Below are 19,624 nucleotides of genomic sequence, written 5' to 3'. Positions count from 1 at the left end.
AGAGAAAAGAAAGAAAAAGCAAAGGTGAGAACAAAAATAAGAACAGAATAGTGAGGGGAGGAAGGGTGGAAGTCTCCAACCTCATGGGCAGCCCTGTTCTTTTCCAGCCGTTCAATCGACGTTATTTTTGGTCACACAAGCACACCCACTTTTTAGGGCAGCTATTTTTTCCTTCCTTACCATGGGGCCTACAGACAGCCCTAGGGAATCATGGGTCAATTGCTTGCTCTCTAAATACCTCCTTTGAAAAACTATATATTTTAGAATCCATATACTTGGTTGCCAATTTTTCCCATTTTCCCACTGAGTGAGGCTGTTTAAGATGAGCACTGGACATCAATCTTCAGAATCCAATGGTCAGAATCCATTTGCTGTAGAGGTGACTATGAGTTTTACAGAACACTGCAAAAGATTTGGTACATATCAAAGGTGAAGTGGGAATAGACAATGTTATTTCAACATGCTCTGCATCTGTCTGAATCAGAGTAACACTAGTGTTGATTATGCAGTTAGTATGTGCTGGGCACTGTGCTAAGCACTTCATGTGCACTGTCTCATTCATTTGCAACACAAGCCTATGACATACATGTTATTTCATCCCTCTACACAGCTAGAGAAATAGAAGATATGAGAACTTAGTGATCTTCTCAAAGGCGCTCAGACACAGAACTAAAACTTTCTATCCTAAGTGCTGTCAGTCTTCCTTCAATTCAGACACCTAAACCTTGGTTTGTGGGGTAATTCTCAGTTAATTGTAGGAAGCATGCACCGTGCCACCTAGCCTTCTCTTTCCTTAAATAAAGAGTGTGCGTAACACAACAGCAGCCTGTTCACAGCAGGATGAGGGTGCCCCAGATTTTGAGCCAGTGGCTGGTAAGAACCCCAGAGGTGAATAGACTATGACGTGAGAAGGGATTCTTCTAGTCTCTTCACAAAAGTGTGACACAGCACAGACCCTACATTTAGTTTTGGTGTTGTCTTTTTAACATTACAGAATTATGCCAGGATTTATCTCAGATGAGGGTAGGGATGTTACTCCCAACGTCCTCAAGGGGAAATCTAGTCACATTTTTCCATCGCTTAATATGGTTCAGACACATGGGCGCGCGCGCGCGCGCACACACACACACACACACACACACACAGACTGTAGGATAATGTGTGAAGTCTTTAGCGTTCAAGTAGACTCACAACCTGGTCAGCAACCATGACATTTCCAGTCTTATCTCCTATCCACACCAGACATTCAATTCATACAAGAGTAATTGTGCCATATAAAAAGCCATGGACTTTACACATCCTCGTCTTTAATGAAGCTGTTCTTTATTTACTAGCAAAATGGTTTCACTCTTCAAGACTCAGTTCACTCACCAGATTCCCTGCAATTGATCTCCAAATGCACCAGGCAGTGTGCAGTACTGCACCCCCTGGCTTCCTTGCCTAGTTTTCAGTCATAGAGCTTACCACATGCCCGTGATCACTGCGTTCGCTGTTCTAATTTCTCTTGAGGCTATGGAGTTCTCAAGCCATCATATTTATCTTTGTGTCCTCAATGACTGATTCCAAGTCAGTGACTAGCAAATAAGCCGTCTCTAAATGCCTGCTGAGAGGAAGAGGGAGAGAAAGAAGCCTGGCTGAAAATCTGATTGAATTTTAGCCTTCATGATCAGACTGAGGGATAACTCTCAGGCTAGTGGGTTTACTCAGGCATTCTCCTTGATTCTCGTTGACTTCTGGAAAGAGAATAGAGGTGCTTTTTAGAGGGTAGGGATGCAAACGGTGACAATGCATTGTAGCGTTGAACCGATCTCAGCTCAATGAGTGTCCTAAATGAATGGGATCAAGCTCCCTTCCTGGCCAGCCTCTCGCCTGGTCTAGGGCAGGACCTCACATGTGGGGCACCCCCCTCTCCCCAAAAGAAAACTTCCTTTTTGCAGCCAGTTAGTCTGAAAGGTCGGAGGTGATGCTAACCAGCTCCGTGTGAGAAATTCGCAGGCCTTTCTCCTATATTTGGACACTCAAATCCAGACACCAGGAGAGCCTGCCTGTGCACACTTCCTTATTTAATTGCAAAGCAGGTTCCATGAGTCCTACGAGGATGTGTCACAATCTTAGGAGAGCTGAGTGTGGGCGAGACCTGGTGATGCCTGAACGCCTAGCTGCCCTGTCCTTACAGGTGATAAGACACGAACCACCACTTAGCAGATTAGAGGAAGAAATAGAAACTGAAAGAAACTGTGAATCAGGAAAGGTTCCAGAGAAGTCACTGACTGTCATCACAAACCTGTGAGAACAGAAACATCGAAAACCTCCTGTTTCCTAAGCAGGTCGTAATCTATTAGCAGCACAGGTAATTAATAGCACTTGGGCTTGAAAGATAACAGCCACAGTCTTCAGGGAGAGGCTGCCTGGTTGGAGCACATTTTCCCCCATCTGCTGTCTAGCACTAGCTCTGAGTGAATTAATGGGGGAGACTGATGAGATGTACAAATGACTGCCAGTGTTTTTAATATGACAAGAAGGCATATGGGTAAGGACACAGAGGATATTCCTGTACTCATTTAGATAGAAAGAAAAGCCAATATGAAACCTACTCCAAAAATTCCGAGTCTGCATCCTATTAAGTAACATTTCAAATCAGGGAAAAACTACTACTGTCATAAGTTTCAGTCATTTGTCATATTTGGGGAAAGGAGAATTCCACATAAGTGAATTCAGAAACTGATGCATGCTCTTGCTTGCACTTTGAAACGTGCTGCACCTCTCACCCAACCACATGGATGCATGCTGTCTCCTAAGACTGAGACATCCTCTTCTGCCCAGCCCTCCATGCTGTACGTCAATGGTCAGTTCCTCAGATCTTTAGGATGTCAGGTTGAGTGTCAATCTCTTAGATGAAAGATGACTAATTCTAACACTGACTTCTAGACTAGTCATACCCCTGCATTTGCCATATAAAAATGTCTCCCACATTAAATTTGTCTAGTATCTGATTTTTTAGTTTAATGTAAACTCTGAGAACACAAGGCCTAAGACTATTCTGTACCCCCCATCTCTCCAATGTGTAACAAAGTGCCTCGATGAATATTTGCCTAATGTGACTCAGGAATGTCTTTGATCATTTTTGTCCTGGGCTAACCCGATTCCCACGTGTAAAATCTTGTCCTCTCATTCCAATACATTCTCCATATCAAAACCAAGGTGGTCTGTCTAAACCGAAAAGTATATTAATAGTACTGGTCTAATAATACTTCTGGTAATCTGTTGCAGTGTAACAAACCACTCCAAAACTTACTGGCATGAAACAAGAGCAAATGTCGGTTTTGCAGGTGAATCTGCCATTTGGGCAGCGCTTAATTTAACTCACTTGGGATCCCCTCCCATACATATTTCTCAAGTATATCGATGTAAATGGCAAAATCAGGCAATTCTTTTAGTATATAGTGTATCTGCTCATAGGAACAACATTGTTCCTGTTTCTCCAGGAACCATTTGGACTTGATTCTGGTTATAAGTGTAGAACTACTGTTCCCAAACTGTGTGCCAAGGTGCACCAGGGAACCACAATAAATGCATAGGGGTGCAATAAGATGTTTTAAGGGAAATACAGATACTCAACTCTGTCAGACACTATGTAAGCTACCAGCTTGTAGTATGTCACATTTTCAACATTAGATCATGCTGCAATCTTTTCAGTGAGGTTTTATCCTTCCAAAACTAAGATTAGTTGCTGGGAGGAAAAGCAAGTACCATGTGAAAATCAGGGAGCAATATGAGATGAGGGTGGCAGTGTCCAAATCTGATTCCAAGGTTTGAGAAGTTGTGCAGTGCCCAACAGGTGCACACATGCCATTAGTAATTATGGTTACTTAAGAATGAAGTGAAAATAGTTTTTCATTCACTTGTGTGTACCATTTTCTTTCAAATAGCTACTAAATGCTTATAAATGAATGAATGAATGAATATTACAAGCTAAACTTTTTTTCCCACCTTTATTGAGACGTAATTGACATATAACATTGTGTAAGTTTAATATGTAAAATATGATTATTTCATACACCTATATATTGCAAAATGATTACCACAATAAGGTTAGTTCACACATCCTTCACCTCACATAATTACTATTTCGTTGTTGTGGTTGTTGCTGTGATGGTGAGAATATTTAAGATCTGCTCTCAGAATCTTTCAAGTATAGAATACAGTATTTTCAACTATAGTCACCACGCTGTACACTATATCCCCAGAACTTATTCCTCTTATAACTGGAAGTTTGTGCCATTTACCAACATCTCCCTGTTTTTCCCACCCCTCAGCCCCTGGCAAGCTCCAATTTACTTTGTATTTCTAGGAGTTCAGCTTTTTGAGATTCCAGATATAAGTGAGATCATATGATATTTGTCTCTATCTAGCTTATTTCACTTAGCATAATGACTTCGTTTCATCCATATTGTAGCAAATGGCAGGATTTTCTTCCTTTTATGGTTGAATAATATTCCAGAATTTAGGAATTCAAGGTTCTCAGCCACACGAGAATCTCCCGTACATCCTCATCTATTGTTGCATTAATTTGCATAGCGATTCAGCTACCCATTAGATTAGATTTACAGTTTGGTTTTCAGAAATCTCAATTCTGTGACTAGTGGAGATGAGGTTGTTTTTAGGGCAATTATAGAAGCTTTCTGGTCCCCTATGGACCTTGAATTGAGAATCTAAATGCATGACTCATCAATTTTTTTTTTCTCCAACATCTCTAGCATGTCTACAATCAACCAACCTACTCTACTGTGCTTCTTATTTTCACTAAAATTTACCATTTAGGGGTTGCTTTCTACATGTCCTTGTTGACAGGTGCCCACAGGTAATAATTTGAGCAACTGTTTTGTCACTGCATGACATGGGCCACCAGTACCCCCTCTACCGCTATAACAGTGTCACTGATGCCCTTTAACCAAATCTGATCAAAGAACCAATTACACATCCTCATCCTTATGTCCTATTGCCCTAAAACTACACTTGGCACCCACTAATATATTAATGGAAGTGGATCAGAATTATAAAATACTGTAGGTCAAGATATTAGACCTTACAAAATTGTGTGAGCAACTGTGAAGTAAAGTTCTGAAAAAGAGAATCAAAAAAAAAAAAAAAAAAAAAACACGAAGAGCAGGTCACTAGCCAGCTCAGGAGAACATGAATGATTTGGAGTTCACAGGGACAATTGGAAGCGAGAACTCTCTAGATGCTGGAGTAGAACCACAAAGAGAGGCAGGCACAGTAGTCTATGGAAATGTGTTGACTCTTGGCAGCTACTGTCTGCCCCTAAGTATCCAGCAAACTTCTAGTGATGGACCTGGGATAGCTAGTGCTCCACGAGGTCAGCGGTCAGGAAGGAGAGCTGCATGCAGAGCAGGAAAGAAAAAGGGAAAACTGGCTCTGAGACCACTGCCTGCGTCTGTCTCTCACTGCCTCTAATGACCTTCAGAGCATGATGCCTGGTATTTCACTTTCATCTCCCAATTTAGCACAAATGCACTTTTGGAAGACTGCAAGCCAGAAATATAGAGAAGAGGATTCTAGGAAAGTTAGTTTCCAGAATAGCCAATTTGACAATAGAAGATCAGCTGACAAACAAACTGATTTATTATCTGTGAGTCTGCTAACTCTTCCGTTGGCATCTTTCATCATTTCCTTTTCTTACTATATTCAACTACTCAAAGTTTTGAAAGAGAAACCAGGTCACTGTTTTCTCTGGACTTCTTCCTCCCACCACCCACCAGCTGCTATCTTTTGACCTATTGATCATAGACCTCAGCATCAATGAGCTCTTCAAGCCAAGGTTCAGTGCTTCTCCTCTATGATTTGTAGCACCATATTATTCCCTTCCATTCTTTCTCTCGTTATATTGTAATTGTCTATTTCTTTTTTTCCCTAACTAAATATAAACTCTTTTATACTAGGGATTCTAGTTAATGTAGTGTAAATATCTAGTGTAAGGCTTGGCTTATAATAAATTCTGGGCCAATATTTTTTGTTTGAGTGAAAAGAAAAAGGGAGGAAGAAAAAGGGAGGAAGGAGAAGCTGAAAGAAGGAAGACAAGGAGGAAAGAAAGAAGGAAGGATTGGCTATTGTGATTAAGCATTACTCCCATTTCTCCTCAGGTGCTTGTCCTTCACAGCTCATTTAATGCTCAGAGCCCCTCCTAAGACACGCTTGTCCTTCATCCGCTGGCACCAGCTACTTATGTCGCTACAGGTGATTACTTCTTCCAGCTGGATCCAATCTTTTGACCCCCATGATTATAGGGAAAAAAAATCTGAAGTTTAGTTCTTTAAGATATCAAGTAATCTCTTTTGATACAAAGGAGCTTGGATGTGATCTGCCTTAAATCTCAGAGAATGCGAGTCATCTTGTAAACAAACAACAGCACTGCCCGCGGAAACAAGGGGCACCGCCCGCAACGGGAACTGGACGGGGAATTGGAGAACCTTGATCTGGCTCTGCCCCTTCTTAGCTGTGAAACCCCAGCCAGGTCGCTCACCAACCTGAGCCTCCATCTTTTCCATTCAGTAATAGCAATGGCTCCCATTTACTCAGTGTTCCTAAGTGCTTTATGTGCAGTGTTTTACTTAATTTTTTCAACAGCCGTGTTAGGTAAGCTTTATCATCACCATTTACATAGTCTCAAAATGTTAAATAACTGTCTGAGGTCACGCGTGAAGATAGAGGCAGACCTGCAATTTTACCAAGTCAATCTTATTCCAAAGTCCATGCTATTAGGGTTATACTAAGTATCCAAGTCAGATAGGGCTGCCATAAGAAAGTACCAGAGACTAGGTAAACAGCAGAAACTTACTTCTCCTAGTTCTGGAGGCTGGAAATCTGAGATCAGGGTGCCACCACACTAGGGTTCTGGTGAGAGCCAGAGCCAGTCTTCTGGTTGCAGACTGCAGACTTCTTGTGTCCTCACATGGTGGAGAGCAGGGAGGGGAAACAAGCTCTCTCCCAGGTCCCACCTTTGGGTCTTTTTTTGTTTGTTTTTTGTGAGGAGGATTAGCCCTGAGCTAACATCTGTTGCCAATCCTGCTCTTTTTGCTGAGGAAGACTGGCCCTGGGCTAACATCTGTGCCCATCTTCCTCTACTTTATGTATGGGATGCCTGCCACAGCACATCTTGATAAGCAGTGAGGAGGTCCACACCTGGGATCTGAACCCGTGGACGACGGGGTGCTGAAGCGGAGCACACAAACTTAACCACTACGCCTCTGGGCTGGCCCCACACCTTTGGGTCTTTGCCACACTTTCCCTCTGTTTAGAACCCTCTCCCGGATGGCCAGGGACTCACTCCAGCAAGTCTTCAGATCTTGATTAGAATGTTTCCTTCCAGTGAAGCTTTCCCTGGCGAACACCTACCGTCCTTTCCTGCTTTATTTTTCCCCAAAAACATTCATCACTGCTTAATAAATCATTCATCCTTTCTTTTGTTCATCTTATTTATTGTCTGTCTACTCCCTCTAGACTATAGCCTATATGATGACCAGCTGTCATTTTTTTATCAGCTCTATCCCCAGTTCTTGGACCAGCCCCTCGTATATAGTTGATATGAAATAAATATTGGTTCCTTGAACGGTTGAACGAATGGGAAGAATCACACTCCAATTCCAGGAATGTGATTACTACTGAGGGTGGGGATAAGGATAGGATGAGAAGTTGGTGGCTTATGTATAATTATTCCATTTTGTTTCTTTAAAAAATGAATAAACTGAAGCATATAATACAAAATGTTAACAATACTTTAATCTCAGTTGTGCATAAATGGATTTCTATTCATTTGCTTCTTTACTTTCCCGTATGTTTGAAATATTTTATAATTTTTTAATGTTGACAGAAAAAAACATACGTTGGAAGCATTACATACTACATTGCTATTTGAGGATATAGTATGAATTTTTTCTATACTCAATATTTCCCAAAGATATTTGACCATGGGACACATTTTTTTTTTTAATGGAACATCTATTAATATCGTTTTTTGAGAACACAGCTTGGGAAATCAAGCTTCATGATCAGAAAACTGCTTAGATAGATCATATTAATTTGAGCCCACTTCTGGGCCCTTATGCCAGAGTTCATTCTTTTGGGTATATTTGGAATTCTGTTTCAGATTTTCAGGAAGACGGCCTACAAAAGAAATGAATAGCTGCAACAATGTGATATGAGAGCTACTTCTGTAAAGCTGCCAGTATTAAAGTATTTTGTGATTATCTTATTAGTCCCATAGAACCCAGCCACAGCTCTGCAGCGGGGTGGTGATTTAAGATGGGCAGACACAGATATCCCAGAGAGTGAAATTATGTGTAGTGGAAGGTAAGAACTCCAGAAGAGACTGGAGAGCTCTGGCCCCAGAACATAATGCAAACTCTTAGAGATTGACGGGATACAAATTGAGTGGACCACAAAGTCAAAGTTGATATTCACCCGTGGTTTGTCTTACCAAGCCTCAGATATCTGGTACTGCATTTTACTGTAGGGGTATATTGCAGAAGAAATAATTTACTCTATCACACACATTGCTCCTGATTTAAGCTTCACATGAGAACGTTATTTCAAAGCCTGATGGTAGAATCCCTGGTGTGACATCCCCTCAAGGACAATGAGAGATATACAAGTGACTGTGTTTTTATTTTTTTATTTTTTTGCAGGGAAAGATTCAACCTGAGCTAACATCTGTTGCCAATCTTCCTCTTTTTTTTTTTACCCCCCAAAGCCCCAGTGCGTGGTTGTATATCCTACTTATAAGTCCTAGTTCTTCTGTGTGAGCAGCCACCACAGCAAGGCAACTGACAGACTGACAGATGGGTGGTGTGATTCTGTGACCAGGAAGCAAATCCGGGCCAGCAAAGCAGGGAGAGTGCCCAACTGTAACCACTAGGCCATCAGGGCCGGCTCCTGACTGTGTTTTTATATTTTACTTTGACTGCCTGGGAGCCAATTTCTGTTAAAGAAATTGTATAGAATCTTGTGGTGAACTACACTAAGTCAAGTTGTACCTGGCCAGGATGATAAGGTTCATAAGAAAGCAAGTCCTTGAAAGCAGAAAAATGACCAGAAATTTAGCTAGAGGACTAAAAACTTGGCTCTACATCTGCAAATATCTGAGGAGTGTACAGAATTGCTCTGTTTGATCTCAGAAGGGAAAACTAATACGAATCAGTGAATATTAGAGGCAAGCAGATCTTAGTACAGGAGAGAACATTCTAATAATTAGAACTGTCGAAAAATGGACTGAAATATTCAGTTAATGTCTAGATGAGCATGTTTAGTGGAGATTGTGATATCTTGAACTTTCTTTCCTACTCTGTAATTCTATAATCTATGAATGTTGTTGCTCTGATATTTATGTCAATCTGTTCTGTAATCTGGAATTTGTGAGCTCACTTCCCATGGAAGACCAAGATTCATTCCTCATTTAGTATATCTCTGAAGACTCGGACATTTATTTACAAAAATTCCTAGCATCACAGAGTTCAATCAAGGGTGTTTGCCCACATATAAATAAGTGTGCATGCCTTGTACATGGTTTGCTAAAGGCTACTGATGTGTGCCATAAATTTTTGAGTCATCTGGTGCTCTGGGCAGAGGCCACTGTTGGTCAGCCTGTTGTTCTGCCATCCGCTCATCCTAAATTCTTCAGAAGGCTTTGCACTGTCGTGGGCAATTTTGTTTTTATTGTTACTCTTTCATTTAACAGAAGGTGATAAATTGGTTCTGTCTCTTGTGCATTTCTCAAATAGCCACTTCCTGGTTCTTTATCGTGTTTATATGACACGTGAAAAGAATGAGGAAGGCTGAATTAATGGGGCTATATATGAGCTACAGAGACTGCTAGGAAACTAGAGATCTGTGTTCTGACAGCCATCAAGGCTGAATGTCATGACTGACCAGATGTTCCTGAGCTGTGACCAAAACCAAGGAGACTCTGTTGACACACACACCCACACCCACCCACACCTACAGAAATGCATGCATTAAAAAAAGATTACAGGTTAGTTTAGTGTAAAAAGGAATAAAAGTAAATGATAAAAGTATTTAATTTTCTCCTTATGTGACCCCCAATTGCTGTCTACATGTCCCCTACAACCTTTTGTAATAAGAATAATGTGAAAATCCAATTAACAATTTAATAAATTAATTACAAGTGTTTTTTCAAATAAAGTTATCAAATACTGAATGGACTTTTTTCAGGGAACAAAAGTAAAGTTCATTTCTAATAAATTAGTTTCTTACATCCAAAATATGCTCATTTATATGACATGATTTTATGTTTGATGTTTACTAAGAGAAAAAAGTAATATTATTTGGTCATTCCAATTTCCTGATTATAATTCTTCAAAGTGCATTCAGAAGTGATTTCACTATGATTTAACAACAATAAAAAACTAAACTGACATGAAGTTAGATATTAGCTAACATCAAGAACCATTTTTCTGGGTCCAGAGTTTTATGTGTGTACACTGCATTTAACTAACAATAATAATGACAAAACTAGCATATGCATATTATTGTGGAGTTTGAAGAATATTTTCCGCACATTCTCTCCTTTGATCATCTTGATTATGGTAAAAGGTAGATAAGATCTACTGCATTTTCCAAATGATAAACTTGAGGCTCAGAGAGGTTAAGCAACTTTCCTAGTGAGATGCATAGAAAATGTGCCAGGCTAGCCTTTCAGCCTCCAAGATTGTTTTCTTTCCCATTTTATAACACTGTTTATCTGTTCATTAATAATCTGACTCCTTCTCCTGCCATCCTCATGCACTTTTAGTGGATGCTCCTGTAGCACTGAAATGCAGTTGTTTACCAGACCACGTCATGTAATTTCACAAGCCCATGCCTTCCATGAGCTGTTCTCATTGCTTAGAATTTTTCTCCCGGTGAGCAATGAAGCTCCTATCGATCCTATAAAAGTCTCCATAGGATCATCTCGTTGGTATCACCTTTCTGATTGCTTTTAATATTTTTTTTAAAACTGTGTATTTATGGAAATGTTCAAGCATGCTCAAAGTGGGGCTTCATCCAGTTTCAACCCTTGTCAATCTTTGTCTTTTTCATTTCTTCTACCCTCTCCTTCACTTCTCTGTTGCTTTTACGTTATTGTTTGCTGGGATAATTCAAGACAAACTTCAGGCAACTGTGAATACTTCAGTATACATACCCCCAAGATACAATTATTTTTCCAGGTTTAACCTAACTCTGGTCACTTAATGTCATCCATTTTCCAGTATGTCACCAGTTGTCCCAGATTTTTTCAAAATATGTTTACAGTTGATTTGCTCAAATGAGGATATAAATAAGATTCTCACACTACAATTGGTTGATTCGAAACTTAAGTCTCTTTCCATCTGTACCCGAGTCTCCACCCACCCCCACACATTTTTCAGCATGCTTTTCATTTCTTGAAGAAACTGTAGAATTTCCCACAGTCTGGATTCGGCTCATTGCATCTCGTGTTATTTAACATGTTCCTTTATCCTATTTCCTATTAATATTTCTTATTATATCTAGAGGCTTGATTAAATTCAGATTCCTTTCTTTTTTTGTAAGAATACTTGAAATATAATGCCAAGCATTTCCTATTGTATCATATTGGGAGCCACTTACCGCCTGTTGTTCCACTTTTAGGAGAGTGAGATTTATATTTGAGTTTAGATGTTGCCCACCTGGTCTATTCATTAGTGACTTCCCTGTTTGTCTTTCTAAGTGGATTTGACAGGTGCTGATGCTTCTAGATCCATCACTTCATCGGGAGTAGTAAAACAGCTATTTCCAAATTCTGTAATTTCTCCTGCATTTATTACCTATGATTTTTTCTGTAGCAAACTTAACCTCATCAACTGTTTCGTTTTTTGAAATGTAGTCCATACTGGAAAGGTAGGATGAATGTTTATATTTTCTTCTACTTTTCAATATTTAGAATAATGAGTGGCTGCCCTAGATACCTCCAAAGTTGACCAATGATATTATTACTTTTTAAAAAAGTATTATCATTTTGAATTAATGGATGCGTATTGATTTATGATTTTTATGGTGTAGTTCAATCCACTGAAGTCGTCATTCTCTTGGCTGCTCAAATTTTCTCTTCATGCGTCAGCAAGAATCCGTTCTCCAAGCTGCCTCTTATTCGGACAGGCCCCTGCTTCATCTGTTACAATTTCTTTGCTTTCAACGTGACCAAATGTCCCAGGCTCATTTTGTTTTAGGCGAATCCTTTGAAATTTACAATATTCAACCATTTTTAACCCACAAAGAGGCAATTTCATACAGTTCAAATGAACACATTTTCTGCTCCAGTGTGGAGTCAGCCGCTTCTCCAGGGATCCCCAGTTCCCTTAATAGGAAATGGTCTTTAGCAACCAGAGGTGGTAGGTGTGTTAAATGGCACTGGCTTGGCATTAGTTCAATATATACTTCTTAGAAGAGAAAGAAAAGTGAGTTCATAATCATTTTACAATTTGTGTAAAGACTACAGGCTTCATTTTTATTTAAATTCTCTGAATTTTTGTATTTATTGTCTCTTATGATGAAAACTTTAATTCCTAATAATGTTAATATAAATATATATATTTTTTATGCTATTTAAACTATTGTGCATATATGTAATAGCTTCTAAATAGCAAAATAGTAATATCAGTATTGTTTACGGAACAAATATGACATGAAAAAATTGTTATAGACTAAAAATGCAATATGAGATTTCTTTGTGCTTGTTTTTGCCCTTGGATATACTGGGTTTTAAATCACTTAATTCTTTGAGTCCCTCTGCCCCCTACTTGATGTATTTTTAGGTTCATCTGTTTCCATTTGTTTTCTATTTTTAGAGTTTTTTTTTTATTTTTTACTTTTTTTTATTTATTTATTTTTAAAGATTTCATTTATTCATTTTTTCCCCCCAAAGCCCCAGTAGATAGTTGTATGTCATAGGTTCACATCCTTCCAGTTGCTGTACGTGGGACTCGGCCTCGGGTTGGTCGGAGAAGTGGTGCCCTGGGGCGCGTCCGGGATCCGAACCCCGGGCCGCCAGCATCAGAGCGCACGCACTTAACCGCTAAGCCACGGAGCCGGCCCATTTTTTTTTTTTTTTTTTTTTTTTTGTGAGGAGATCAGCCCTGAGCTAACATCTGCCAATCCTCCTCTTTTTTTGCAGAGGAAGACTGGCCCTGGGCTAACATCCGTGCCCATCTTCCTCCACTTTATATGGGACGCCGCCACAGCATGGCTTGTCAAGCAGTGCGTCGGTGCACGCCCAGGATCCGAACCAGCGAACCCCGGACCACCGCAGCGGAGTGCACGCACTTAACCGCTTGCGCCACCGGGCTGGCCCCATAGAGTTTTTTTTTTATTTTTAAAAAATATATGACATTTTCATGATTCCAAAGTCTCCCCCGCCATCTTAATGGCGGGTTCTGCTTTCTGATAAGCAGAACCTCATACTATCCTCTGTGATATTTCTGTTTTTTGCTATCATTGTATGTACAGTATTTTGCAACTGTATGTTTTAACTCCAGTGAACGTCACTTGATAAGGAGCTAAGTGAGGTCGGGTTCTGTGTCTATATATAGTGAAGTATTTGGCACAGAGTAAGCATTCTAAACTTATCCATGAATCCTGTGTGTGTGTTCGTGCGTGTGTGTTAATAAAAGAGTTATACATCGGGAGAGCAGTGTCCATTCTGGAGCATATAATATCTGTGTTGCTGTCAGGAAGGGCTGGGAATATAGGTCGTGGGGTGTATTTGGAATCACCGGATGCACGTCCATGGTGAGGAGAGACACAGGCAGTGACGCAGGCAAAAGCAATGCATCTTCATAGAGTGAAGATGGGATGGTACCTCTGGTGGTTTTCTGATAATCAGAACCTCAGTGGTCAAGACCTCTGACTCTAGAGTGAGACAGACTTGGATTTAAGTCCTACCCCAGCTTTACCCCTGAATAAATACGTACTTTTGGACAAGTTACCTACTTTTTCTCGATCCAAGTTCCCTCATCTATGAAGTGAAGACAATAAGAATTCCTACCTGGTAAGGTTACTATGGGGAGTCAGTGACAGAATAAATATGAAGTGTTTATCAGAGGACTCGGAAAAAGAAATAGTCATCACTAAATAGCTATCAGCCCCACCACGAACATAATCACCATTATTACCACTACTATTTACCACAGTGCTATAAAATGTACTCAAATTTATTGATTAAGGTCGTAGTTATGTCTTAAGTAGAATAAAATGTACTCCAAATTTATTGCTTGAGGTAGTAGTTTTCAGCCTTGAGTGTACTCGGAAGCAGGTAGTGTACTTCAAAAATCCTGATACCTGGGGCCCCCTCTGGAGATTCTGCTGTAAGGCCTCTAGGGCATGGACTGAGCATGGGGTTTTGATAGTTCCTGGGTGATTCTAATGGGCCGCCAGGATTGAGGACCACTGCTTAGGGCCTTTGGATTTCACATGATCTAGGGAGAGGCCATCTGTTGATGTCTGACATATTGATTCATATATATAATTAAGCCAGGGCAGTCTGTGAAAAGTTAAGATGCTCAAAATCAAGTTCCATTAAGAGGATCATGCACACCCCAGGTAGATTCAAGGAAAGCCCTCTTTGCTACCGCCATTCTCTGACTGCTAAATATACATAGAAGTTTTCATTACCAGCGAAGAACCGCTTGTGTCTAATTTGAACTAAAATACCAATGAATTCCATTCATGTCTTATGAATAAGGTGAAATGATCAGTACTCCAATGGACTAACATTCTGAGGTCAGTCGAGATCATTCTACTTAGGAAAAAGAGATATGGGGCCCATTATCTTCTCTCTCAGCTATAGTACTTATCTCCAGGTTTGATAAGCATTAAGGATGAATATTTAAAAAGAAAGAGGCATGCAGCTCAACCCGATGCACCAGCATGAGCTGAATCTCCAAGTACCACTGTGCTTCGTCCATCCTCTTCTTGTTCCTCTTGATGAGTGTAAGACATTGCTGCTCAGAATGCAATTAGGGGTAATAAATAAAGGCCTTTGCAAACAACCCAGACATTTTAAAGCTCCTCGTAATTACAACAGCAACATAATTAAATACAAATTTGAAAAACATACAGCAGGGCAATGAAAGTATTGCTATAGGACCTTAGATTTAAAAGCAGATCCTGGCCTATTCCTAACCTTATGGTTCATTAACTTTACTTGTGATTTTCACATAAACATAATTTTAAATGCTGGACAGGTGTACAGCATCTCCATCATTGAATCAGGAGGCTGTGACCATGCTCGCCTCTGCTACACCATAGGCAGACTTTAGGACAGCAAAGGATTGGGACAGGGAACACTTGGGCTATTTTCTTCAGCTCTATTGGAAAAATACCCAAAGTGTATAGTTTAGGAGGGAGACTTAAGCACTTCTGATTTCTCCCCAGGCCACTGCGCTCTCCGGTATGGCTTTTTACTGTTAGTTCATTTAGGATTCTAGCTTTCATTTTGAATTTTAGAGATTCAGGGACAATACTAGGTCATAGCTATTGAAGGGTCTGAATGGTAAGAATAAATGTGATCAGAATTTTATTCCATTAGATATATATAGATATAGATGTATAGGTATATATTCCTTCTTTTTTGGAGCTCTAGAATTAGAGCCAGGTTGTCTATTAGGAAGAAACTGACATAATTGTGTAGACAGGAAAATCTGAAATGATTTGTCACATGAGCAAACATCTAAGAAGACAGTCCATGGAGTGGGGAGGGGTACCAGGAATTCAGGACTGGGTCTGGATTAGTGAGAGTGGACTCTCCAGAAAGCCATTGACATTAACGAAGGTACTCATGATGTGTTTTTCTCATGAGTTTCATTAAAAACATCTTCAGATTAATTTTATATTATATAAGATTATATATATATATATAACATGTGTGTGTATATATATACACATATATACGTGTATATACATATATATATATATATATATATATATATATATGGCAGGACAAAGTGGTCGGTGGGAGCTTGATATGGTTTATCAGGTGTTCCTGACAAACTATTCAGGGTGTTACATGTCACTGACGGTTGAATCCTTTTGGACTTACCATTTTACAAAGATAAGCACCATGGTTGCTTGTGGATGAGATGAAGACAAGTGGTGGAAGGTGTGGACAAGTGGAAGTTAGGGTACTGAGCCCTGACTCAGTTTCCCTCCCTTCTGCCTTTCACAGGGCTTGAAATGAAGCTTTCAGACCTCCAATTTTCCCCTCTTAGGACACAAATCCTTGGGTAAAGAAAGAGAAAAGGAAGCAGGAACAAAGAAAAACACCAACGTCTCCTTCTCCGGTTTCCATCAGATTGGAGCGTGGAAGCTCAGTGCTGACTTGGTACTCCACTGGAAAGTAAAATTGCCTTTCAGAACGTGGGTGTTCAAAGCCCCATGGCAGTCGTAGCCACGCTCTCCAGGGTCTCTCATCCACACACTCCAGTTTACCTCATCCACATCATTTTTCCATGGTCTCATCCCACTGCCTACAACTCTTTTCTCTGCCTTCCCTGGGTCTGCAAGAAAGCATTCTTAAGTCTTTCCCTCCTCTCGTATTAGCGTCTTTTGTGTCCCTCTCGGTCCACGGTCAGTCTCTAACTTCACTCCATCATTGCTGTCTCTCCCTTTCAAATGCGGGCCCCTCAAAGGCAGAGACAAACTTTACCATCTCTATGTGTAGATGCTCACGATGTTGAACTAAACTATTCATTTACAATAGCGATGTCACCTGCTGTGTTGTGTAGATCACAATAAATGGTGCCATTCAAGCTTTACAACAAGCCTGTGTGTATTGTGCTTGGTTTTCACGGGGAAAACTCAACACTGCCTCCCAGCAAAAGGCCAGTGCTGGTCGTCAGCGCAGACCTCGGGCTCGCCGTGTTTTGCTTCCTGGCCACACTTCACTGAAGGACGGAGGATGGAAACCACGGGGAGGGTGTGAGTGCATTAAGCTGACGTTGGCAATTTGGAGGCAGTTTTATCTTACCTAGTGGCCTCAGTTTTCTCAGATGCTGTATCCCTTTCACGAGATAACTTTTGTTCACCACAATCATTTTCAAACGTAGATTTCCTCCTGCAAATACTTCCTCTAATGTGCTGAATACTGCATTCTTGCAAGTAATGCATGGCAGCTTGATAATTTGTAATATGGCCTTTCCTGGAAAGAATTCCACATAGACGTTAACTTTGCTGCAAATCCATAAAATGTGATGCTGTGTGTTTTACTTTTGAAGCCTGGTGCCCTCATTTATAAAGATGTCTTTGCAGCCCATGAGCTCTGCATGTGATAACTCAGAGAGAGGGTCCCGGGGTTCTGTGGCAGTCAGGTGGCTTATATCTCACTGGCTGTCAAGTCCACACTCAGCATGTTGTGGGGCCCACAGAGAAACCGGGGACGTTGTTGACAGCCTGGCACTGAGATCTGACAGGGCCAAGGAAGGGAGGGGACTTGAATTCTTTCTGCATAAATGTGAAAACTCCTTTCTTCGTTTCTCTGCATCAACCCCTACACCTAAAACATTGTTTAAAATGATAGAGTCTGTCACCTTGTACGGAGCAAAAACAGTCTTCCTTTTTGCTCCTTTCTGTGGTGTCTTCTCCTTCTCTATCTCAGCATATCCCTCCCGTTCAGAGACATGAGATGGGGCCTTGACAGGAAAAAGCAAAAATGGTCCATTGATGTCTGCAGATGAGCAGTGTCAGTGCGGTGCTCAGGACTGAAGGCGATGAATCACCTCCTGGTGAGTGTGACAACAGGTGGGCAACATTAAGGCAGGGTGGCAGGAGCCCCTCACCATCCTCAGAAAAGGTGGCAAGTTGTGATTCAGAGGTACAGAATCTGTGAAGCCAGAGGAGCGGACGTGTGGACCAACACCGTGAATACTGTCTCACTCTGCTATGGCCCTAGACATCAAAGATTTACACTAGACACTTGGCACACAAACTTCCAAACTGTGTAAGTAGTTATCACCTACAGATGATTTGATAGCAAAGGACAGAAGAGGAGCATTAGCCAGGGTCGGGGGCCTGGGTGTGAATCCTAGTCTGAGATTCAGATTCACAGTAGTAGCACATGTTCAGTAGCATATGTTCACAGAGGAGAGAGGACAGGCAGGTCCTTCTGGACACATTGTTTCATAAATATTTTAATTAACCATGGCACCTTATTTGTAAGTCAATGGGGCACAACCACACAATATAGCATATTGATAATGTGCGTAAGCTTTGGTGATGTGGAACCAGATATAGAGGCCAGCTTTGTACTCACAGGCTCTGTGATCCTAAACTGCTTAATTATTTTGAGTAACTCTTCTCCATCAATAAAAGACCCTTAATAACTGCCTCCTGGGATCATGACGAGGATAAATAAGATCACAAACACACAGTAAGGACTTAAAATGGCAGCTACTATTTTTGGATGACTACTGTAACAGAGCCACCTTCTATGGTGAACACATGCTGGGGTTGTTGCTCTGATTTAATTATTTATTTACTTGTTTGTTTGTTTATTATTTATTTTCCCCTGCCCAGCTGTTCATATTCTCATTTCAGAATGTACATCCTTTCTCTTAAAAAAAACTTCTGCTCCCCACTCTCAGAAAATGTGACTAGGAGGGAACCACCGCATTTTCAGATTCCAGGCCTGGACTCTTGACTCGTACCCGGAATTCAGTAAATTCTTCATAAGTATATTTTAACTGAATGATAGTCCATTGAGAGAACTGCATTCAGCAGCCATGAGAACTGGTTCAGTGAAGGTTATGAGACCAAAGCCAGGCCTCCTACTGACTTTTGCTGAAAATATTGGGAAAGAGCCATTCTCCTTGTGCTGAGCCTTACTCATTTTAAAGAACGTAAGCCCGGAGTTGCTGACAGCCACAGATGCTATGCTTGGATCCAGTCTGCAGGAAAAGCCTGGAAGAAGAATAATGACCATAATTGTGCACCTGGATCCATTGAACTTCTACCTCAGACATCTCAGTTTCTTGATTTAATACATTTCCTCTTTTGTTTAAGCCAAATTGTGTTATTTAATGCCATTTGCAACTAAGAGAGTCCAGACTAACACTCTTTCGTTACAAATCCCTATTTTGAACCAAGACCAAACCAACTGTGATTTGTCTGTTGTTCACAGTTCTTCTGCCCTTTGGACTTGATGTTAGAAGCTGGCCTCCCAAGGGCCTGTGTCCTGAGTTCTCATTGAGGACTTGGGCTTGGATACAGGTTACTGGTTTTCCTAGTTCAGTATATTCTGAAGAGTTTGTTCTATTCTAGGCTGTTCCTTGAAATTCGAAATTCCACTCTCCTGGTTGCCCCATTCCCATGAAAGAGGAGGATGCTGGCACATCCCAAAGGTTGGGGTACCAATATTTTCATAGTCAATTGATGTCATAGTGATAGAGTCTTAGTGACTGAGTGGTTTCTTTTCTTTTTTTTTGAAAACTGTGAAGCATTGCCTTTAGTTTTCTAAATACATGAATCTTCTAATTGCACTTCTAATCGTGCAAAAGAGTAATTTAGCATGTAGTCTTCTTCCCTTTACAACTTATTTGAAAAC

Source organism: Diceros bicornis, chromosome 12, assembly GCF_020826845.1.
Source record: "Diceros bicornis minor isolate mBicDic1 chromosome 12, mDicBic1.mat.cur, whole genome shotgun sequence".
Taxonomy (NCBI): Eukaryota; Metazoa; Chordata; class Mammalia; order Perissodactyla; family Rhinocerotidae; genus Diceros; species Diceros bicornis.
The sequence above is the reverse complement of the archived record's forward strand: the minus strand, read 5'-3'. Positions refer to the sequence as shown.